General features: G+C 43.0%; 1 protein-coding gene across 5 annotated transcripts in view; it reads right to left on the bottom strand.

Moving 5' to 3' along the window:
• The window catches only part of MAGI2 (membrane associated guanylate kinase, WW and PDZ domain containing 2), a 1,096,261-nt gene that overhangs the window by 1,012,835 nt on the left and 58,421 nt on the right, over positions 1-25,005 (bottom strand). The gene's annotated exons all lie outside the window — the stretch shown is intronic.

The following is a 25,005-nucleotide window of genomic DNA, read 5'->3' as shown; positions in this document are numbered from 1 at the left end:
GTTTTTGAGATTAAGGAGGTAACAACAGGCTATGAAAACAGATCTCTTCCAATAGGGTGTTCCAGTATTTAGCATCAAGAATCCCCTTTTTCTGGCTTTTGAAACACACTGATAAAAACAACGGCAAGAAATGCATTGTTCTCCCTTCAGTTGCCCAGGAATAATTATGATTGGAGCAGATCTAGACATTGTAATCTATGTTTTTTTCACCTTCAATTTATATTACTGCAAATCACACCACTCGGGAACAGTGGTGAAAGTCATACAAAAAAATTGAGCAATATGCTGAATTCCACCTTTTAAGCAAGACAGATCACAAAAAGTGCATCACACCAATTCTCCACATACTCTGCTAGGCTCTGCGTTCATTTGTGAGTCTGATTCCAAGTCCTGGTCCTAATTGTTAAGGTTTTAAAAGGACTAGGATCTGGTAACTTAGAGACTAGGACCAGATTTTCAGATGGTGCCTATCAGCGTACTCCATGAATTTTAATGGAGCTATGCCAGATTACACCAGATGAGGGTATGACTCAGCCCCAGCTGCAGACTTCATTCTGCAGATCATATTGACCAGTTTTGGAACACGATACAAATCCCACCTTTTCATGCAGGCCTTCCTTCATTAACAATAGTTCAGAACAATAAGTAATATCTGCCAAAATCAAGAGTAGAGAACAGTAAGGTTCATTAAAGACAAACGTAGTGCACCCTTCATTTTGAATTTGGCACCTAATAATAAGGTAATAACTTGTTAAGAAATCAATAGATGGCTGAGATGAGAATAGAAGCCAGGTATCTTGACTCCTAATATTGTCCATTAGCCGATCTGTCAGACACATGCCTAGAACGCTATCTGCAGTGGCAGCATCTGTGTAAATAATTCTCTCAATAGAGATCTTTCATGTTATTACCAAACATGCAATATATGAAACATTCATAATCACACCATCATTTTTCCCAGTAAAAAAACCTCCAAAAACCTCAAGAGCACATTTGTACATACGGTTGCCAACTTTGTAATATTTTACAACTGGACACTCCAGCAGGACACTCTCCTTCCCCACTCCTTCCCGCTGAGGACTCACCCCTTCCCCGGCCCTTCCCGGCAGGCCTCACCCTTGCCCCGCCTCTTCCCCTGAGGCCCTGTTCCTACCCTGCCTCTTCCCCAAGCCCCCAGCCCCGTTCGCTCCTGTTCCCCCATCTCCCCTGTCGCTCACTGCTTTTCCCCTCCCATCTCCCTGCCTGGATCAGGAAGGATTTGGTGTGGAGCCCGTGCTGGGAGCTGCAGCTGCAAGACACAGGTAGGAGGCGGTCCCAGCTAAGTAGGTGCTGGCATAGGCGGCGAGTTCTATGGGCCCGTGGAGCCCAGGCCCCACCAATAATCCTAAAGGTGGGCCCAGCTCCACCAATGTTTGGGCCCCAGGCCCTGTGCTTCGGGGGTCCCCGCGTCGCAATGCCGGGCGCTCTCACCGCAGCGGCAGCTCCCGGCAGAGGCCCCAGCAGCAACTGGGCTCACAGCCCATTGGCCGGGAACCCCAGCCAATGGGAGCTGCCGGGGGCGGTGCCGGAGCTGCCTGGCCGCGCCTCCACAGCAGGGAGGGGGAGCGAGCCACAGGCAGCGGCTGAGCCCTGAGCAGAGCAGCAGCAGGGTCTGTGCCTGTCAGACAGGCTCAGCCGGTGAGCTGTGGGGGCAGCCAGTCACAGAGACACAGCCGGGGAGGGGGGTTGTGGGACAGACAGACACAGCGGGGGGGTGGGGACAGCCAGACACAGCCGGGGGTTGTGGGACAGACACACACCAGGACACAGCCAGGGGGGTTGTGAGGACAGACAGACGGACACAGCTGGGGGGTTGTGGGGACAGACAGATGGAGCCGTGGGCGGGGAAAGGAGCAGCAATGGGCACCCTGGGGCTGGTATAAAATACACAGGATGGGGGGAGCTTCCTGAGGGGACTATAGCAACACCCCCTGCAGAGCAGACCCAGGTTGCAGCTGGCTCTGCCCATCAAAGCCCCCTGCCCCACAGAGACCCACACAACCCTCTGCCCCCTCGAGAGACTCCCAATGACCCCTGTCACTCCTCTCCAGAGAGCCCTCCCCTTTGTGCCAGCCCACTCCCCTCCCCCACTGCCTCCCCTCCTCCAAAGCTCCCTACAATCTCCCCCTTTGCCTTCCGCCCCCCAGCCCATTCCATTGGCCGGGATGCTCCCAGTCTAGTGGCTATCAGGGCCCACGGGAGCTGCACCTGAGGCAGGGTGCCTGCCTGCAGATGCAGACCTGCCTGGATGTGCCTCCACAGCACAGGGAGGGGGAGCCCGAGCCACAGGTGAGCAAGCCCTGGTCATCATCACAGGCCCAGTAATTCTCTGGATATTTAATTTCACTGAGGCAAAATGTGTGCAATTTTATGGGTTGAATGATTGAATGACATAATACCCACCTGCCCGCATTGTCCATCACTAAGTCCAGTAATTTTGTCAAGTGTTTGTTGCACAACATGGTGGTGCCTACTCCTACCTTGTGCTTCAGGGGGTGATGGGGTCCAGGGCAGCCTGTTATAGAACTACCTGATTAGTAATAGGATATGTTGGCTGGCATCTTTTTTTACGTGTTCGCTCCCCCTGATGTTAGAACCTGGCTACACCACTGGGGAGGGGAGCTTCCTAGACCTGTGCAGCTGGGGCTTAGGTGAATTTTGTGATACTGTGCCCCTCCCCAGCTACCACCCTGCAGTCCCCACTCCTGCACCATGCTGGGCAAGGGGCAGCCCCATCCCCAGTGAGGCTATGGTGAGGGGTGGCAGCAGGGGAGACCACACGTGATGGCAACCTCCCCCTCGGTACCCACCATAGGGGAGGCGAGTGGGCTTTCTGGACCTGAGAGGGACCTAGGAGCATGTGCAGTGAACTGCGGGGGAGAGGAGGGGTCCCTCCCCTGGAGCTTGCTGCTGCCAGGGAGGGTGGAGGGGAGTCCTCTTTGGCCCTAGCCCTGGGGCAGCCTGTCTGCACCCCAAGTTCCTTATCCCCAGCCCTGCCCCAGAGTCCTCACCTGACAGGAAAAACACGCAACTTAAATTTGGTGGTCAGTTTAGAGTATCATAGAATATCAGAGTTGGAAGGGCCTCAGGAGGTCATCTAGTCCAACCTCATGTTCAAAGCAGGACCAATTCCCAACTAAATCATCCCAGCCAGGGCTTTGTCAAGCCGGGCCTTAAAAACCTCTAAGGAAGGAGATTCCACCACCTCCCTAGGTAACCCATTCCAGTGTTTCACCACCCTCCTAGTGAAAAAGTTTTTCTTAATATCCAACCTAAACCTCCCCCACTGCAACTTGAGACCATTACTCCTTGTTCTGTCCTCTGCTACCACTGAGAACAGTCTAGATCCATCCTCTTTGTAACCCCATATCAGGTAGTTGAAAGCAGCTATCAAATCCTCCCTCATTCTTCTCTTCTGCAGACTCATCCCAGTTCCCTCAGCCTCTCCTCAGAAGTCATGTGCTCCAGCCCCCTAATCATTTTTGTTGCCCTCCACTGGATTTTCCAATTTTTCCACATCCTTCTTGCAATGTGGGGTCCAAAACTGCACGTAGTACTCTAGATGAGGCCTCACCAATGTTGAATAGAGGAGAATGATCATGTCCCTCGATCTGCTGGCAATGCCCCTACTTATACAGCCCAAAATGCTGTTAGCCTTCTTGACAAAGGCCAGAGGAGGGAGTGTTAGTGCCTGTGCGGACTTCTGGGAAGTGCATGGGGTGGAAGGGGATGCTGGGATGCTCTGGAACCACTCCTTGAAAGCCAGTCAGGACTCTGGGGGAGCCTCCTCTCTGAGCAGACTGTCTCCAGGGCAAGAAGCTTACACCTTCCTGGGTCTGACCTCAGAGCATTCAGCATGCCCTTCCACACCATGCACTTTCCGCAGTGAGTCCGCCCAGGCGGGGTTCTGGGGCAGCCAGAGGTCCCTGCACCCCAACTCTGCAGTCAGATGTGACTCTCAGCCAGACTGTAAAACAGAAGGTTTATTAGATGACGGGAACACAGTTTAAACAGAGCTTGTTGGTACAGAAAACAGAACCCCTCTGTCAGGTCCATCTTGCGGGGTGGGGAGCCCAGAACCAAGTTCTGGGTCTCTCCCCATTTCCCCAGCCAGCTCCAAACTGACACTCCCTCCTCTGGCCTCTGTGTCTCTTCCAGACAAGGAGGCCACCTGATCTCTTTGTCCCCAACACCTTCAGCTGGCATCTTGCAGGGGAAACTGAGGCACCCACACAGTATTCAGAGAAAATATTAAGAACATTCCCACTTCATCACAACAGGTGCAACAAAATATAATACTGTATATTGAAGTAGGCAAGTGCTGCTTCTGACTTTCCACTTTTAATTGACCCTTGTAATCTTGTGGCGCTGACGCGTTGTAGCTTCATTTTATATCGGCTTACAGGGCGGGAGCGGGGGGGCACCACCATTTTGGGCCCCACCAAAAATTATACAAACCTGCCGCCTATGGGTGCTGGTGCGGGTGATGACTCAGTGCCTCTCTGCCTCCCCAACCCGCAGTAACCGGACTTTGGGTATTCGGTGAGTAGATGTGACCGGACACTGTCAGGTCCCCTTTTCGATCGAACTTTCGAAAGCCGGGCATCTGGCTATTGTACCCGCTAAATTGTGCATTTGAAAAGCAGATCAAATGCTAACACTTGGACATTAAAGAAAATGCTGTACATTCCTTTTACACCTCAAATGTGTGAGTTTAGGGTGAAATAATACTTTTAATTAAAATATCAAATCAGGGTTATAGTACTGCATAAATGAACACACTGATTAGAGTAACTGGGAGATTTTCAATTTTTAAAAGCAATTTAGTTTTGAAGATTGATGCTCTATTTAAAGAAAAAATAGGGGTGGGGGATTAGTCCACACTGCACAGAACTACAATATAAAGTATTTATGGTGTGACATGCACATTAAATCATGGTACAATAGGTTTTAATATTTAAAATCGTTGTGTGCAGTGTAAAGTAATTAAAACTGTCGTACATTTTTATTTTAGTGTTCAGTGAATCAAAAGAACACTGCTATAAGACACTGCATCAGCTAATAGTAATGCAATACCACCTCATGAGCTCTGGGTGAAATCCTGGCTTCATTGAAGTCAGTGGCAAAACTCCCATTGCCTTCAACTGGGCCAGGATTTCACAGGAAGTGTCTAGATGGCTCTTGGTTTATGCCATTTTTTGTGGAAAACATCTGGAAACACATCTGGATCAAGTGGATAAAACCCTCCTATACAAGCCAATGAACAGCAACATTATTTTGCTATATGTCTTAAGAACCATTAATAATAAATGTTGATGTATCACTTTACATTCTCCAAGTGCTGCATTAATTAATTAATCCTCACAACACTACTGTGAGGTGGAGTGTTATCCCTGGTCATTTTACAGCTGGACAAAGCTGTCACACAGAGGGTGTTAGTAATTTCCCCCAAAGCTGCACAGCAAACCAATGGAATATCTGGCACTAGAGTTCAGGAATTCCTGGCTCACACTCACATGCTCCATTCCAAGACCATGCCGCCTCTCACTGATCACACGTCCTAACAAGTGGCATAGTATGATGCTCACCAGAAAGTCTTTGTTCATAGAAAAAACCAATACAACCTGGAATCCCTCCACTCCCTTTCGCTATACAACCATACGGAAGCAAAGAAGTGGTAATTAGGGATCTGAATAAGGAGAGGGTGGAGGTTACTGGGCTTGGGAGGTTATTCAGTAGGATTCAGCATGTCAAAAGGCATGAAGATGAGAATGCAAGAAGGAAGGGGAGGTTGAGACTGGCAAGCTGGGGACTTGGAACAAGGTAAGAAACATGATCCAAGATGTGGGGTGGGGAGGGGAGAAGCTGAAGATGAGTAGAGACATTTAAACTTGATGTAGTGGGCAAAGGAAATCAGCAGAGGGATTCAAAGAGAAGGGTGAGAGGTCAGAATCTAAAGGATATGACCTGACTCGCGAGTGAGCTATGCTAAATTCTGATACCCGCAAACGTAACAGTTTCCCTTTCAGTACTAAACCTGATGATTTTTTTTCATAAAGACAACAATGTGAACAACAATCTCAGGTCAGGAAAAAATTATCCTGATAGAAATATGGTTTCAGTGACACCTCAGATTCAAGATGAAGGTGCCTCATTATTGTATGTATCTCAAGACCAAAACAGCTACTGTAGTAGTTATGAAACTATAAAACAACTTGAAAGGCCAAATGAAAAAGGTGGCCATTATTTGCAAATTCCATGGGGGAGGTTTTGCCTACATTCTGCAAATGTATGCGATACTCCATGTACACAACTTATTGTTCAAAAAGAAACATTTTTGTATAGCAACGCATTCCACGCAAAGAAAAATAACTCCACCATGGTCTGAGAGCATGCCATGAAGGTGACATGTTCAGCCTCTTACATCTGCTGCTCTGCGCAAGCAAAGCAACTTATGCTGACTCACTCATCAACAATATCAGCCAAAAACTCCTATCTTCATGCCCTTTCAATTCACAAAAAAGAGGTGACTCATGTTGGATGAAGAAAACCAGAATGAAAACCTTTTAGCCGCACATTTTATTGGCTGATATCAGAGAAGGTATTTCTAATAGTAATATTATACAGCAGAGCACCTTTCAGTCAAACATCTTAAGGAGCTTTATAAATAAACACGTAATATAAAGCACGTGCCTGTCATAGGTTGCTTGCTGACTGACACACGGGGAGCGGGACTATTGGAGTTGATTATCAGAAGTGCTGAGCAGCCACAACTCCAGCTGAAATCAATGGGAGCTGTATGTACACAGCATGTCAGAAAGTCAAGCCTCTGAAATTTGGTACATTCGTTTATTACGGGCCAACCCTCCCAATGTAAACCAGGCAGTCATGCTAGATGCAAGGCTGCCAGTCTGGAGAAAAGAAGGCCATATAAGAACGTAATAATGGCCATATGGGGTCAGCCCAATGGTCCATCTAGCCCAGTATCCTGTCTTCAAACAGTGGCCAGTGCCAGACGCTTCAAAGGAAGTGACCAGAAGAAGGCAATTTTGAGTGATTCATCCACCTGTTATCCAGTGCCGGCTTCTGGCAGTGAGAGGCTTAGGGAAACCCGGAGCATGGGGTAGCATCCCTGACTATTTTGGCCATTGATGGACCTATCCGCCATGAAGATGTCTAATTCTTTTTTGAACCCAGTTATGCTTCTATTCATCACAACATACCCTGGTAATGAGTTCCACAAATTGACTGTACACTATGTGAAGTACTTCCTTTTGCTTGTTTTAAACCTGCTGCCTATTAAATTAATCAGGTGACCCCTAGGTTTTGTATTAAGTGAAGGATTAAATAACACTTCCCTACTCACTTTCTCCACACCACACATGATTTTATAGTCCTCTATCATATCCCCCCCACCCCACAACGTCTCTTTTCTACGATGACCAGTCCAAGCCTTTAATCCCTGATCATATAAAAGCTGTTCCGTACCCTTAATTGTTTTTGCTGCTCTTCTATGTACCTTTTCCAATTCTAATATATCTTTTGTGAGACAGGGTGGACGTATTATTGTAGGTGTGGGCATACCATGGATTTACATAATGGCATTATTATATATTTTGTTTTACTACCTATTCCTTTCCTAATAGTTGCTAATATTCTGTATGTTTTTTTTGACTGCCGATGCACACTGAGTCGATTTTTTCAGCCACAATGACTCCAAGACCTCTTTCTTGAGTGGTAACAGCTAATTTCAATCCCATTATTTTGTATGTGTAGTTGGGATTATATTTTCCAGTGCGCATTACTTTACACTCATCAACATTGAATTTCATTTGCTATTTTATTGCCCAGTCACCGAGTTCAGTGAGATCCCTTTGTAACTCTTCACAGTCAACTTTGGACTTAACTATCTTGTGTAACTGTGTATTGTCTTCAAATTTTGCCATCTCACTGTTCACCCTCTTTTCCAGATCATTTATGAATATGTTGAACAGCACAAGTCCCAGTACAGCTCCTTGGAGGATTCTGCTATTTGCCTTCTCCATTGTTAAAACTGACCATTTATTCTTACCCTTTGGTTCCTATCTTTTACTCAGTTACTGATCCATGAGAAGACCTACCGTGCCTTGGGTGATGGGCCTTGTCAAAGGCTTTCTGAAAGTCCAAATACATTACAGCCACTGGATCACCCTTGTCCATATGCTTGGTGAATCCCTCAAAGAAAAATAGACTGGTGAGTCATGATTTCCCTTTCCAAAATCATGTTGAATCTTCCTCAATATATCATGTTCATCTATGTGTCTGACAATCTCCTTCACCATCCTGGTCTGGTGGTTGGTAGTATATTCCTACTGATATATTCTTATTGTTCAAGCATGGAATTTCTATCCATAAAGAGGCTATGGTACAGTTTGAGAGCCTCAATTCCATAAAAGGTCATATGAGCTTACTAGTGCGATTTATCAGATTTTAGTCAACACATTTTCAAAAAAGAAGTTTACCGGGTTGGTAAGCATTAAAATGATATTTTGAATTTCCCTGGGACATGCTGCTGCCTATGACACAACATAGTTGCCAATAGACAGTCGTATGTTGCACTAAGGCAGGGATCGGCAACCTTTGGCACGCGGCCAAAATCCGCTGGCGGGCTGGGATGGTTTGTTTACCTACAGCGTCTGCAGGTTCAGCCGATTGCAGCTCCCACTGTCTGCGGTTCGCCGTTCCAGGCCAATGGGGGCTGCGGGAAGTGGTGTGGGCCAAGGGATGTGCTGTAGTGATAATCAGGATGGCCCATTTCAAACAGCTGACAAGAAGGTGTGAGTAACAGTAAGGGAAAAATTACTACTCACACCTTCTTGTCAGCTATTTGAAATGGGCCATCCTGATTATCACTACAATTTTTTTTTCTCCTGCTGATAATAGCCCACCTTAATTGATTAGTCTCGTTAGAATTGGTATGGTAACACCCATTTTTTCATGCTCTCTGTATATATATATCTTCCTACTGTATTTTCCACTGTATGCATCTGTTGAAGTGGGTTTTAGCCCACAAAAGTTTATGCCAAAATACATTTATTAGTCTCTAAGGTGCCACAAGTACTCCTGTTCTTTTAGAGGATTTAGTTCTCATACAGTAAAATAATCTACAAGAGCAATATCTCTCCTCTCTCAGGCGAAATATTCCAACCTTCATTTTATTTCACCTTCTTTTAGACCAAGAATGCTATTGCTTGATTAAGTGCCGACATCATACTCCGTCCTTATATAAAACACAATGCCAGACTCTTAATCATGGTGATGGGTGCATTGTAAATACACAGACTTCCCATCCATAAGGACTTCATAATCTGAAAGACAGGCAAACAACAGAGTAAAATGCTGTGGTTTACGCAGAGGATGATGGCAACTTGTTTATATAAAATGAAAGTGATAATGGTGTTCTTGCCAGGATTCTGAGTTTGAAGGCTTTTGGCAAGAAGTGGATTTTCAGCAGCAGTTTAAAAGACCAAAGAGAGGGTGGAAGTCTGAATCACAGAAATATGAAGGCTGTTCCACGGTTAGGAAGAACGCACAAAGATGAGAGGCACTTGGATACTATGCTAGTTGGTGCCAATAGAACTTAGGGAGCCTGAGAGAAGGACATGAAGGGAGTGATGAGAGTGTTACAGGTGGAGCTCAGGGTGTCAGATGCAAATGAAATAAGCATAGACGTCAGCAGAAGGCAGTTAGATGCTTTTGTGAGAGTAGTAGGGATGGTTGGAAAATGGTAAGTGAGGGGAGTTCCCCACAGAAAATGTCTACAAAAACATTTTTTTCATTTTCATCAAATGTTTCTGTGAGAAAAATCTTTACTTTTTGTAAAAAAAACCTCTAAAATCTGAAAATCACAAATTTCTCAGTATTTTGTTTTACAAAAAAAAGAAAAAAAAGAAAGCGGACTCTTTCCCCCAAATTTTTGTTTAGTTGAAAAATCAATTTTCTGTTGGAAAAAAGTTTTACTGGAAAATTTTCAACCAGCCCTAAGGAGTAGTTTCAAGAGAATGGGGAAAGTGGAAGCCAGAGCAGAGTTGAAGGAGAGAAAGGTATATCCATTAGAGGTACAGCTAATGAATAACCTCCTACACACCTCAGTCCTAGTAACCTATATCAGCAATCTTCTTCTTTCTTGCCTTCTTCCCTATTCGTGGGTAGTGATTTTTATAGCCTTCTTCCAAAACTCGTGATTGTATGCAAATTGGTCTTTCTAACGTCCACTGATGTCTTGCATCCACAATCATTGCAAGGGCCATCCTACCAATATAACTCTCAGATCTCTGCTGGACATGTCCATACCAATGTAGCCTAGCCTTCCTCACATTGTCTTCAATGGGGAATCCTGCATTAGGCCCCTCACCATCTTAATTTCTGATTTTTTTTCTTGTGGCAGGCCAAGTCTCTGTTTGGTATGCTAAGATGGGTCGAACTATATTTTATGCACTCTATCTGTTAACTTTATTGGCATCTTATCATCACAGAGACCTGGGGACAGTTCCTGTCATTTTCACCAAGCAGTTTTGTTGCAGTGCTGGACATCACTGAGGAAGGCACCACTGTCAGCAAACACTGATCCCAGGTATTTAAATTCTTTCACTCTTCTAAGCTCTCTGCCTGGAATATCCTTTATTGTGGGTCCTCCTTCCTCAGTTATCAAAGCCTCAGTCTTAACAATGTTTTCTCTAAGTCCCACCTGGTCAAATCGGTGTTGCCACTGTTCAAAGTTGGTTTGCTGGGTCTCACAAGCCTCCGCACATATCATTAAGTCATCAGTGAACAACACATTCCAAGGCGGTTTCCTTTGTAATATTCTCACTTATCACATCCATGACAATTGCAGACCAAAAAGGGTTTAGTGCTGACCCTTGAGGCAGGCCAATTTATACTGGAAATTTTCTGCTGTAGCTCCATTTGGTTTTGACTATGGTAGTCACTCCTACATCAGTTTTGACTATGGTAGTCACTCCTATTAATAAAGACAGCTGAAGAACTTCTACCTGCAAGGAAGCTTTAGCGATGAAGGGAAGATAGTGGGATTGAGTGAAGGGTTAAGAATAGGGAAAAGAGCATCATCCCTGAAGGCAGAGTGAAAGGTGCCAGAAGACAGAGAGTTGCTGGAAGTAAGACAGTAGGAAGGAACGAGGGAGGTATAAAGGGAAGTCAGCAGGCAAGATGGGACAGTCAGAGATAGGAGGCTTCAGATTGGACAAAGGGATACAGGAAGTCAGAATTAAAGAGGGCGATAGCAGTAGATGAAGGGTTCCTTCCAGATATTGTACTAGATGCCTGTAAAGAAGTTGCTCAAAGAATTACTCATAAAATATATATATAGTGAAACTAGGAATTTATTTGAATCATTAAATTCATTTTACTTAGAACATAAAACAATTGTTTTATTGGAACGATTTTCTGTCAAGTCCCTATTGTAGAAAAGCTAATGAATAACCCACTGTGTTACAAATCTCTCATCCCCCACAATAATCTACATCAGCAATCACTGCTAATAAAAGAGGTCGAGGAAACATCTATTTTCAGGGAAACTATTATCATGGCAAAGTTACTCAGGACAATTTAAATATTAAAACAAAAATAGAAAGGAATTTTAAAACAAACAAATTGCACATTGCTCAGAGCCAAATGTCTCCAAATCAAGGCAACTATTAATGTTATGAGGAGATACACTGTTGGTCTCTTAAATTATTCCAACCTATTTGCATTTGAGCTTGCAAATGCTCTGCACTGGGGTCCACATCAAAGAAAGAAAGAACATTTTCTGTTCTGATGTGAACACATTCTGAATAAAACTGTGTGACTCCTGAAGCATTACATATCTCCATTATTAAACAAACCCATGCATAAAATAAAAGCACTAAAAGAGCTAAAACAAGTACCCAGTACAGGAAGCAGAGGGCTCAGTCCTCAGCCTTGGGTTCAGGATTCTTTGAAACCTAACCTGACAACTGAGTATTTCTCCTGACAGATAGGAATTCTTTGAGTGGCAGAGATTATTAGTTATTATTTGTATTATGGTAGCACCTCAGGACCCCAGTTGAGATCAGGACCTCCTTTTGCTAAACATCGTACAAACACAGAGCAAGAGACAGTACCTTTCTTGACTGTAAATATCATTCACTCCCCCACTCCACATAGTGGGTGTATATGGGTGGTGAGGTGATATGACATAATAAATAATAAATAAATAAATAAAACCTAGTTCTTATATCGTGCTTGTCATCACTAGGTCTCAAAGCACTTTAAACAGAAGGTTAGAATCATTATCATCAATTCATAGACAGGAAAACTGAGGCACACAAAGATGAAGTGACTCATCCAAGCAGGCTACTGACAGCACTGGGATTAGCACCCAAGTCTCCTGTGACCCAGTCCAGTGCTCTAGACACTAGGCCACAGAAGTGGGAGCAGGTAGGATAAATTGTACGGTGATACTCAAACACCACAGCTGTTTCTGTACAATCACAAGAGCCAGCATAATTTAAAACAAGCTTTAATTCCACTCCCTAGCTAGCCCAGGCTCAAGAAAGTGGAAAGGTGGTTTAGAGCTATCTTTCCCCCACCACAACTTTTTCAGCTGTGCCAACTGTGACCCAGGAGCAACTGAGGTTCCAGCCCAGAAATTTTAAAAATTTCCACTGTGATTTTCTGCTTCCAAGAACGTTGCCACAATAAGAATGGGTAACACTGGCTACACCTCTAGCATCTAAATCTAGAGAATATTATCAGGTATCAAAATACTGCCCGAGGTCATTCATACTGCTCCGAGAACTCCTTCAGAATTGGAAACCTAGCAGTCAGGCTTGTTTAACAATTCAAACAGTGTGAAATAGCCAGAAGGTGTGATTTCTTTAGATTAATAAAGAATAACCCAAAGGACTCTAGAGTCAAAGCTAAAGAAACAGTCAAAGCTTCAGTGCTCTGTCTCATCAGACTTTTGACAGTATATCCTGAGAGAGACTATTTTATCTTCAAAGTGACAGTCTGAATTTTGTTCACTGAACCAGAAATGTTGTGCAGAGCCAACACTGCGGTTATGTTACCAGTGCTGAAATACACTTTAAATACTGGCAGGATGATACTGACCCTCAGAAGGCATGGTATATATATATCCTTCTATCAAAAGAGACATCTTTATCAATAATTAAAACCTGTATGTGCCAACGTCATCCCTGGTGAAACTCCACTGATTTCAGTGGAATTAAACCAAGGATGGAACTGACCCAATGTATCTACTTACATCTAGTACTCCAGGGTCCTCAATGTGATTTATGTACAGTTACAGGTAGAACAAAGTCAAGAGAGCTTTTTGACTAAATAGACTATTAAATGTGGAAGTCAAATCACAAGGCACCTACCATTCTGTTTACTCTTTTAACCCATGTGCAGATTTTGCACCCATCATTTTTTTCTCTCCCAACAGTTTCTGAATGTTTTTGCCCCCATTCTAAAGTTAATTCCCCGTTTTTTGTCTTTCTCATTGTTCTTCAGAAACGCTCCCTTTGGGTGGGTGCAGCATCCTACTGGCAGTTCAGCATGCTGCCACATGGGAGAGCTGTGTACAGGCCCTATACATTGTTATGTGCTCTGAGGTTGGTAGATGGTGGAATCATTGTGAAACACAGTATATTACGTTCCTGGCATGTGCTATTATTCAGGCACTTTTAAACCACATTTGTCAGTAAATAATATAAAAATAAACAATGGTTACTGACTAGAGCTCATTAGAAGTAATTTGGAAATGAATTTTCAGCTGAATTTTATAGCATAATTACAGTTCAGTTCATGCCTGTACAGTTCATGAGACTTTTTTAAGAACTTTGGCCCAATTTCAGTAAGGTAATAAAAGCAAATGCCTAATTTAAAGATAAAATCAATGGGAGTAGTGAGTACTCCCAGGCTTAAAGTTAGTCATGGACTTAACTACCTTGATGAACTAAGGCCTTAGCAAGGGAAAATACAAACATTCTCTAAAAATCCCACTTGTAATTCTCTGGCCTACTCTTTGAAAAAGAGCAATTTCTAATTATCAGAATTTAACAATCAACAGCATCACTCAGCACCTGCGCAATATAAAACCTAAGTGTACCCATGCTTCTGGACTGCTATATGTTATGCTAGAGAGACCATATTAAGATGTCCAAAGTTTGGGAGAATAGAGAAAGTTTGGAAGGTTTCATTCCCAAAGGTCCCCACACTCACCAAGTTTGGGTGAAGATGCTTCATAGTTAGATCCTATACAGTTAGGCATTTCTAGGGTGTCCATCACAGAGTAACCCAAGTGCCAAATACAGACTTAATTGTCCAACTAATTGTCCACAACACACAATCTCTTTCAACCCATGATTTAGCTGCAGACCTTCTCTTCCTTCTCCTCCTCAAGCCAGCCTCTGTTATCATGGGAAGGCTTGTGAGAAAAGGCATGTACTCTGTAGACACCAAGTCCAGGCTCAACCTGATTTCTTCCCATATGGAGCTCTACAACTGGCGCCTTGGACTAAGAACATGCTGAAAGTTCCACTCTGGTCTCCATCACCGGCTGGGTCTTCACTGAGTACAGTGGCCTCTAAGGTTGTTAGGCCCTAAACCACTAGCAGCCTGACAGATGTGGATAGGACCATGAATTTGACCCAGTGTCAAATAAAAGAATTGGTGCAATGTGCTATATCATTTGTCTTTCTTGCTCTATGAGGCAGGTTGCTGAGCATGTGATTTTTCACATAGATGTCAGCTTACTGCCCAGGTGGAATGACCAGCAGTAATTTGAACCTGGGGGTGACAAAAGCACTATTCAAAGTGTTTGGGTTCTGTTCTGGCCCATTCCTATCTTGTTTTTAATCACATTTTTTATTTGCATTTGCCAAAATAATATGCTCACCTTCCGTTTTATGCAAGTTGCTGTGAATACATTTCTAGGTTTATAATCAATAGAACTCAGCACCAGCTATCAGAGGTAAATAGACACACTATGCTAGACTATCCTAAACTGCTGTATAGGTTGTCTCATTTAATGAATAATGGATCACAAGTACAAGTCTATTTGGAAATTCTCCAGCAAGTCATTCCCTTGCCCTCAGTGACAATACTACTGGGATAACAAGTTACAGCCAACAATGTCACTGAGATCAAAACAGCCTTAAATAATGTTGATTTCTGTATGTTCAGTCAGAACATCAGCTTCTAGAAACAATGAACTGTCACTTAACAAGAAATTGACCTATTTCAGGGTATCAGATCTTTCTTAAGCGAACAACCCAGCATCTCCAATGAAAACTGTCAAATATAGATATGGACACATTGCAGGTGAGGATTTCTGTAAAAAATACAGAAATGTAATGAAAAACATGGCCTCAGTATTGAATATCCCTTGCTATTATTATTTAAGTGGCAAAAATGTATTCTGCATTGTACAGGACACAAAACAAGCCTTGCCATGAGGCAGTAGCAATGGAAAAGGAAGGTTATAGTTTATTTAGAAATGGCAGATGTCCAACAGAACTTACTCCTCACCATCCTGGCTCATCAATGATGCCTGCCTCATTCATCAGCTCCCATAATGCTATGTCTTCACTACAGACTTCTGCCAGCATAGCTATGTGAGTCAGGGATGTGAAGAGGTAGGATCTCTGATTGACGTCGCTGTGCTGGCAGACATCCCTAGTGTAAATGCAGGTATACTGACAGAACTGCACTGTTTCTATATATATTGTCTGGTTCAAGTGTGGTGGAAAAAGCTAATCCAACAACACTGCAGCTTCACCAGTTCAAGTTGCATCCATATGAGCAGGCTTTAAGCGGTGTAGTATGCCAATAAACCTATGCAAGCAAAGCACTCTGAATGTAGGCATGGCGTAAAGACTCTTAACACGATCTTCCCCAATACTCCCCCTACAACTCCCTCTCCTTCTTGGCTGGCACATCGAGAGTTTCTCCATTCTATTTCAGTCTACTTTAACCACTGGCCCATCATTCTATGGGATTAATTGTGGAGTTAAATGCAACCCAATGTGAGTAAGGATGTCAATATCTGGCCACTGGTAATGAGAGTATGAGTTCACATAGGCTAACATGAAGGTTCTAAATCCATTAACAATGTTTATTTCTATATACAGAGCAATGTGGAGAAGGTAAAATCATGGCCATAGGCTGCAAGGATCAGATGAGGACTTAGCTAGTGATCTGTCTTTTTTTGGCTTTATTGGTTGTATATGCACTTGAGTAGCAACCTCACCGGCTTTTTAACAATGTTTTTTTTGTTTAGGAAATGCATCATTGCCTTTTTTTTCCCTAACCTAGAAGTCTCTCTTTGGTTTGGTTAGATTTTTGACAAAGATAACAGCTTACTGCCAAATAAAAAAATCGGAAATGTAATATATGTTAAAAGAGACTATGGAAGTTGCAAAAGTTGCTAGTTCGATAAAAATGGAAGAAGTTAAAGTTACAAGATTACTTGCCTGGTCTTAGAGAACAGGCAAACCATCATCCAAACAGGTATCTCTCCCCTCCAACCCTTGCAAGTAAACACCATACCTAACACCCAATGGCCACTGATGAGTTTCTCAAGATTCAATAAGTATTTAAAAATATCTTCCCTCTATATAATGAGCTGTCAAATCTTTATTATTATTATTATTTGGGAAATTAGATAATAAACCCAGATGCAAATAATACTATTTCAACTATCCTAGTTTTCAAACCAGCATTTGCTTCCTAAGATTTATGTGGCACGGAGAACAATGGCAACAGAACTTCTCCAACCAACCACATATACAGTATATTTGAGGATAATTAAATTTATCTTGGGATTCTACAGAGTAACTCTTTTTTCACATTTTCTATCTAAACAATATCTTCCCATGCCATCAACATAAATAAATGTATTCACACACCTAAATTATGTATTAAATTCTTTAGACTGATTTACACAGGAAATTATAGTTGAAGCCAACAATATAAATGGCCTGTTTTGAGGTTTTGTGCTAAATTCCACAGGTTTATCACTTGAGAGGTATGGGGTACTTTTTGCCATACTTATTGGCACTAATCTCAGAAAGTTAATTTCTGACAACAGCACTCTGCACTCTACAGCAGACACCTCAAATGGCAAATTATTTCCTTTTCATCTCCTCGACCTCTACATACCAAATATTTTCATCTTACATCACAGTAACATCAGGGCAAAGCTCAGGTTATGCCTCACTGAATGTAAGTTCAGACTTCTAGTGACAGAAATGTACTAGTGTCCACGTTGATAATACATATATTTTAAAATTGGCACACAAACTGTGAGTGGTTGTACAGTGAGGAGGATTCTGAGTGTGGACAGGATTCTCCATGTGTAGAATTCTCCCTTCTTTGAATAGTATTGGGAGGGCAACTGCCTCTGTGGTACTTGTGGCCCTATCCCTAGACCATACGGATAGCCCTCTGTGGTCCAGGGATTCACATGGGCATAGGGCAAGTGAGGGAGGGCTGGAGGCTTGGAGTGGAGGATGAACTTTGACTTGCACAAGACCTCACAGGGAAATTAAAAAATCATGATGCTTAAGGCAGCTCACTGCTCCCACATTCTCAACTGTGTATGTGTGAAAGCAGCAGAAGGGGCCTCCAAGGCCAATTCAGAGGCACAGGGGAGCCTCCACATAGATGACCTTGTGTATGTTGGGTGGATCCAGGACTTCTGGGGTCTGAGTAACCTACTCATTCTGTGGGGTCCGGGAGAGTAATCCAGACCCACTGGAACAATTTGGGGAGAACTCACTGATGAGAATGTTGTCTCCCTTTCTCCTTTTCACAGGCTATGAAGTGGGAGCTGGGGCCAGTACATCTGAACTAATTACCTGACTGATTAAAAGGAAGGTACCAGGACTTCATAAGGGGTGAGCCTCCTAGAAAGGGATTTTTAAGTGTAACTAACCCCAGCTACAGAGGGAATCAGGAAGTTAAATACATACAGTTGGGAGGTCCATGAGGCAGCCCTGGAGCTGGAGAGAGCTGGCGGAGCTGTGGCTGAGCTCCTAAAACAAGCAGTTTGGTAAGCCTTCAAGGAGCAGCCTGACAATCAGAGAGGCTTCAGCCCAGGAAAAGGGTCCTAGGAATCCCTATGGCTCCCAAAACACTGGGGAAGTAGCCAGGGAGGCTGAGGTTTATGTCTGGTTGTGGATGATTTTAAGATGCCTCAAGGGGAGGAACTGTGTTTGCCCAGAGAGAAACTGCGAGAGACTTCATTTGTCCCACTGAAAGGTTCAGAAAAGAGACTAAAAGTTTTAGTCATAATGTGCTATAAACTAGCCCCAAGACGGGGTTTATTACATGACTCCGGTCCTCATTGTATGCTGAAGAGCCTGGGGAGAAAGTAAACAGAACACAGGCACTGCTGATCCAGCACAGACCAGTAGGGGGTGCTGCAGAACAGACCTACGCATTTACAAGTGGTACTAAGACTGGAATCCCAAGTCCCCTTTCAGCAAAGTAGTGAGTTACCCATGGCCAATAGAGGCTGCTTGGCTATGGCAGGAGCTAGCAGACATGTGATTGGCCCCTGAGCCAGGGGAACTGCAAAGGTCTGTGAAGAAGCTCATGGAAATGGAGGGAGTCTTGTAGCTGGTGACAAGGTTGCAAGAGCAGCACAGGGTGGCACTAGGTCAGCAGAAGCAGCTATCACTCAGACTTTGCCGGACAGTAGCTAGAGACTTTACAGGCCTTAGGGACACCAACTTGTTGGGAAATGCGATGGTTGGGTGGGGAGCCCCTGGCAGGGGGGTGGCAGAGAAGGGCTCCCTGGGTGTAAGTTTGGGGATACAGTTTGTTTTATATGTGGAGGAGTAGGTCTCTTAAAGCTACAGAAAGGGTCTGGGGGCCAGGTGTGCAAAGGCAGAACCCGAGGGTGTCTTGGAAGAAGGTGGAAGTCCCATCTGGGGTGAGTCTTCCCATTAGGCTGACAGGAACGTTCAATGGAGGGTTCAACAAGTTCAGCAAGAAACTGTGTTTGCCCCACTGAGAGGCTGGGAAAATAGACTATGTTTGTTATTATGTGCTAATAAACTAGCCCAAGATGGGGTTTACTCTGACTCAGGTCCCGATTGTATATTTAAGAGCCTGGAGAGAAAGGAAACAGAGAACAGGCTCCACTGGGCTTCCAGGGACCAGTAGAGGTCACTGTAGAGCAGACCTACACATTTACATCCCCCATCTTGCCAGGCTTTTCCCATCTCCTCCACCTCTCAACAAATATCTAATCACAGAAAGGTCACACTATACCAAGACTTCATAACTTTTACAAAATACATGACAGTACACTTCCTAGTACTATGAATCGGTATAATCAAAGTTGCAGTTGCCAAATAAATTATGTATGCTTTGTTGTGCACTATTCTTCATATTTTTATTGTCTGTTCACTTCCACTACCTGCTCATACACACAGGGTGAAATCCAGCTCTGTATGGAGGAAGCAACACAAGGCCTATGCATTGCTAAAGTCCTATGTTAAGAATGTAAGTGGGACTTAGAAGGCTTGAGCTGGCCTTTTGCCCAGGGTGAAATTTCCAAAAAAACCAATATTTCACAACATATCAGTCATTTGTCCAAACTCAGAGTGCAAGCTGGCATTTTCTGAATTTTGATTAATCAATAAAAAATAGGATACATTTTTCACAATTTTTTTTCTTCTATTTCTGGACCAGCTAATCTCATGAGGTTTTCCTTCATATTAAAATTGTATTACCATGCATTCTGATACCTGTAGAGAGCTGGCAGTTCCCCATTCCTTAAATAGAACACGTTGCAAAGATTTTCATCAGCCATCATCTTTAACATCTAACTCTTTTCTACTTCCATCCATGAGAAGTGCTAGCCTAAACAGTTTGGGGACTGTGGACCAAGGAATGGACTAGATTAGTGTTTTTCACCCCTCTGGGGTCACTCTAGGCAACAAAGGGGGTTATGAGGTTTTGAAAATTTTAGTACAATCTATCTAAAGCAAAGAAAATCTCACTCCCACAGCAGAATTCTCTGTTAACCTCCCAAAACACACACACAAACAAATTGTATAGGTTTATCATTGTTATCATTTATTCATTTTTTTACTCTTACCTTTACAGTAAATGTAAGGGGGGCTGATGAAAAGTTTTGATTTTGAATTTCCTCAAAAGATTGAGGAACACTGCACTAGGTGATCTGGAGGTGGATAAGAACATCTAATAGAGTTTTCCATCACTAAGTTATGATGATGCTGTAATTCCACTCATACACTACAAAGATATTTAAATGATGTGTGAAATTACTGATGACAGACTCATTAAGGACCTGATCTATACCCCACTGAAGTGAATGGGAGTCTTTCCATTGACCTCAATGGTCTTTGGATCAGTTTCAGAATGTTTTGAATCATTTTTATCAGAATTTTGGATGTGTCAGAACTGATCTACAATACAAAGGAAAATGATTTGGAACAAATGTGATGAAACACACAAAGCCTAACTTTAATAAGCATAGATGTATGAAGATACAACTGTTTTTACACATGTAATCAACATTTAATGAACCACATATAATTCTACATTTAGATTCAAAACATTTTTGTCTGAAAAAGAATAAAAAATTAACCTTACATATTGAGGCAACCTTTGGAAAATATTTTCCTTTTCAGTGGTAAGAAGAATGTTTTCACTCTTGTGATCCATAAAATTAAAGATATCTAGCTTTTGGAAATAGAGTTTTGATTTATGTAGACACTAGGAACTGCCATGTTGGTCAGGGATACCCAACCCTACTTTATTATTAAATTTCATATGCAATATAAAAATTATAGTACTTACGCAAGCTGCAATAAAGTGCTCTGGTTTTCATTATGGATGTCAGATCGAACATTCTCATGTAACAAAATATTACATCAGAGCACGTTAGAGCCAAGAATGTAAGGCTAGGAATCAAAAAAAGAAGTATAGTCTCATACTGGGCTATCTATGCTTATGTTCTGTACCTGGTGTTTTATTTTCTGACTACTCCAAATATAATACTCTTCAGGGCAGCAAGAATTAGAATTAAATTCACATCTCCTTGCACAAACGGAAGTGAGGTTTTACCACTTCATCGATCAAGTATGTAAAGCATAACTAGACAAAACATAGAATAAAACACTCCAGAAATGAAGAATAATATTCTGATTCTTCAGTGTTATACGAGGATGAGTGCTGTAAGTCACAGGGGCCAGGGTGTCAAACAGAACTACAAGGACTTAAGATACCTTAAATATATAGGGTCAGATTGATATAAATCAGTGTAGCTCTACTGAAGACAATTTATATCAATTGAGAATCAGGTCTGTCTTAGAAAACAGAACTGTAAATCACAGATCACTGAACAATAGCATCACAGCTGTTGATACTAAATACAGGGGCAGTCAAACTCTGGTAACTTAAGGCAAATCTAGAATGAGTGGTATTGAAACTAGGAAATTTCTGAGTAGGGACAGAGATAAAAGCACAAGAGCAGGGGGATTAAGCTGAGGAAAGTGGCCACAGAAAGTGATTGAAAGGTTTCTTCCAGTCCAGTACTATCACCGTTATATTACAGGAAAGGACAAGAGGTAAAGTGAGCCCCAGACAATTTAGTGTATGGGGGTCTGGAGTGGTGGAAGAAGGCTCTTTCAGATGAGAGCTTGAAAACTAAGGACCTGTTTGTTCTGCATGGAAATGAAAGATCCAGGGGAATTTTTTAGAAGAATAAGAGATTGTTCCAGTGTCCTTGGCCATAAAATCCTCCCCATTGCTGTGCAATGCACTGTGCTTTCCATCCCAGAGATGACTGTGTTTCACTGGCGGCAAATGTATGCAGCTTATGAAGTACTTAGGAATTAAAAGTTCTAATAAAATTATCATACTTACAATGATGAGCAGAGAATATGTGAGTTTGGGGTTTGCTCCATTGTATCTAGCTCAATACGTTATGCCAGGCTTTTTTTTCACTCATCTCCTTGGTGCTTTTGTTAGCTGGCAGGTGATACCAGTTCAGAGCTCAGCAATGAGAAAGCCTAAACTGTAGGTTGCATAAACTGTTGCATACCTACCCTTGTGCTGTAAAATCGGTGGGAAGGTGTCCAGAGGGACTATGTTCACCTGGGAAGATTTTCCTGCAATATTCCCTCAGGGAACCACATAGGATGCCTTAAAATCCTGTGACTTTCGGGGATTAGCTAGAAAAGAAAGCTGCAGTTCGGTAGTATGCCAGCCCCTCTGCTTCCTCCTGCTCCATCCTTCCCTTAGCCAGTGCAACCATGCAGATCCAAGGGGAGCAGGCTGACAAGAACAGAATCTCCTTTAGAAACACTCCTTGCCTTGTCATGCCTTCTCCCAAATCAGATGGCCACAACTCCAGGGATTCAGCTCAGAGGGAATGCCAGTATTGACGAGCTCAGAGAAAAGTTGGGAGCTTGAAACCAAGTGGTCTCCCACATCCTCAGATTGATTCCATCAGCTTCTGCTCCCCTCTGTTTGTGTTAATGAAAGGGAGCATACAGGCCGCTACTGTCAATAACTCAGCTGGCTCTGGGTATGGTCACTTCACAACCCAATGAGTTCAGCTGGGCCCATTAAACCCTCACTAAGTGACTGTGCTCCCTGATTGGACAGAAGGGCAAACAGTTCCTCATTCAAGCTTGGCAGCAACAGCAGCACAGAGGCTACTTGTTGCATTCCACTCCCGCAGCTGTGCCAGACCTGCTTCCTGTTCTGGCCATTGCTCCAACTTATGCCTGCTCCAGCTCCAGCCCTAGTCCCTACCTTCTTCAGAACTCCTGACTCCTGTCTCCACACACTGGCTTGTCTCCTGACAATGACTCCAGTTCTGCCCTTTGGTTCTGTTCTGGCTCCTGACTCCTGGCTTGTCTCCTGACCACAACTTTGGCTCTGCCCTCTGATTCTGCTCCAACCACTACACTAGACTCCTGTTCCAATCACTAAGTCACACCGCCTACTCCCTACTGGTGTGTTACCAGTACAAAATTTCATGGGCGTGGAGTACGTCTCAAAATCTCAAGGATGGATGGACAAAGGAAGTGTTTGTTTCCTTCCCTCATTTGGAATTATCTTTCCAGTTTAACTAGCATAAATGCCTGAAACGTATTAAAAACAAAGATCTCAGGCACTGTGGCAATTGGCCGTGCATGGTGGTACTGTATATTTGACCTCCACATTGCTCCCTTTCACGACAGAATGATGACCAGAGTGGTGGAAAATGGCAAGATATCAGATTCCTTTCTGGTTACCAGTGGCACCAAACAAGGTTGCATGCTGGCTCCCACACTCTTTTTCCATCTTTTTTTGGGGGGGCTAAGCTTATGGCTGCATTTCATGACATTGACAGTGGAGTATTTATCCAGTTCCACATGGATGGGAAGCTGTTCAATCTGCAATGCTTCTGTGCCCACATGAACGGTGACAGATTTACTCATTAAGGAGCTTTCATTTGCTGATGACTGTGCATTGATTGCTCGGTCAATTAATGACATTCAATTTATAACTGATAACACTTAACTTGTGCAATCATTTTGGTTTCACAATCAGCCTAAAGAAAACTAAAGTACTGTATCAACTTGTACCAAGAGATGCTTCTGTCTACCCATTATCAAGATCAACAATGCTGCTGTCAAGACCATGAAGAAGTTCTGCTACCTAGGGAATATGCAGTTACAAAAAGCCACAGCTTATGATTACCCATTGCATAGCGAAGACCAGCTCTGCATACAGAATGCTGTCACACCGCCTATGGAAAAATAAGCACTAAGCTACTTGTCTATCAGGCAGTTGTGCTTACAACACTTCTATATGAAACATGAACAACATATCGCCGCCACATTAGAAAACTTGCTTAGTTCCATATGCATTTCAGTCAGCTTTTGGGGTCAAATGGTAGGACAGGATTCCCAGTATTAACTCCCTTCACTGTTGTCAGATGTCTTGCCTTCCAGGCATGCTCATGAAAGCTCACCAATGTTGGCCTGGGTATCTTGTTTGTATGACCTACTAGAAGATAGAAAATGGGCAGATATTTTGTATGGTCTACTAGAAGATATTTTACTGTCAGGCAAAGCAAGGCCTCTGTTTCATGGTGGCCAGTACAAAAAATATAAAGACACTCTGAAGACAAAATTGAACATGCGGAATCCTTGTACGTCAACATCAATATGAGATTCTACCCTCATCATCACCTGACTGAACATATATGCCTGGTATAATTTTCTTTCCCTAGAACAATCTTAGCTCTCCATCTGCTAAGGCCCATATAAAGGATACAAGAAATGACAAGACCCCAAAATGAGGGGCACAAAAGAATTATTCATGAGAGAAACTTAAAATGCCTTGGGATTCATGTGTTTAGTGTAAATAATTCTTTTTCATAATCTCAACTTTATTATTCTTTATTCTGCTGTAAGTGATTTTCAACAATGAAAGTGAGGGGACACCAAATTTGGGTGGAATGTAGGTAACTCTGGAACTAACATGAGGGACACTTGATAGGTATGAGCACAATACATGGATCACCTTATCTGACTGGTGGGTACATTAAGCTTCTTCTGTGTCTTCACCCTTCATTAGTAAGGTACATCGGTCATTATCATGTACAGATATATTTAATCATGACACATTTCTGGAGAAGAACCACATCAGGAGAAAGAGAGAAGCACCATTCCTCAAACAGCCCCAACTCACATAGTAGACTTTTTTCTTTGGTGATGACTTTACCTTGTAATTAGCTTCCATACAAGCAGGGTGTAAATCCTGACCCAAAACTACTTAGGGGCTTAACAAGTAAATGGACATATTCATTTCAATGGGAGTGCTGCCTGAGTAATTAAGTAGGTTGAAAAACTTTGAAATGTTCAAATTGCTGATGAAAAAATTAAAAATAACTGCATGCTTCCA

The sequence above is a fragment of the Mauremys mutica genome, chromosome 1 (assembly GCF_020497125.1).
Source record: "Mauremys mutica isolate MM-2020 ecotype Southern chromosome 1, ASM2049712v1, whole genome shotgun sequence".
In the NCBI taxonomy this organism is placed as follows: domain Eukaryota; kingdom Metazoa; phylum Chordata; order Testudines; family Geoemydidae; genus Mauremys; species Mauremys mutica.
Note: the sequence above shows the minus strand (reverse complement) of the source record. Positions and strands in the feature narration are given on the sequence as shown.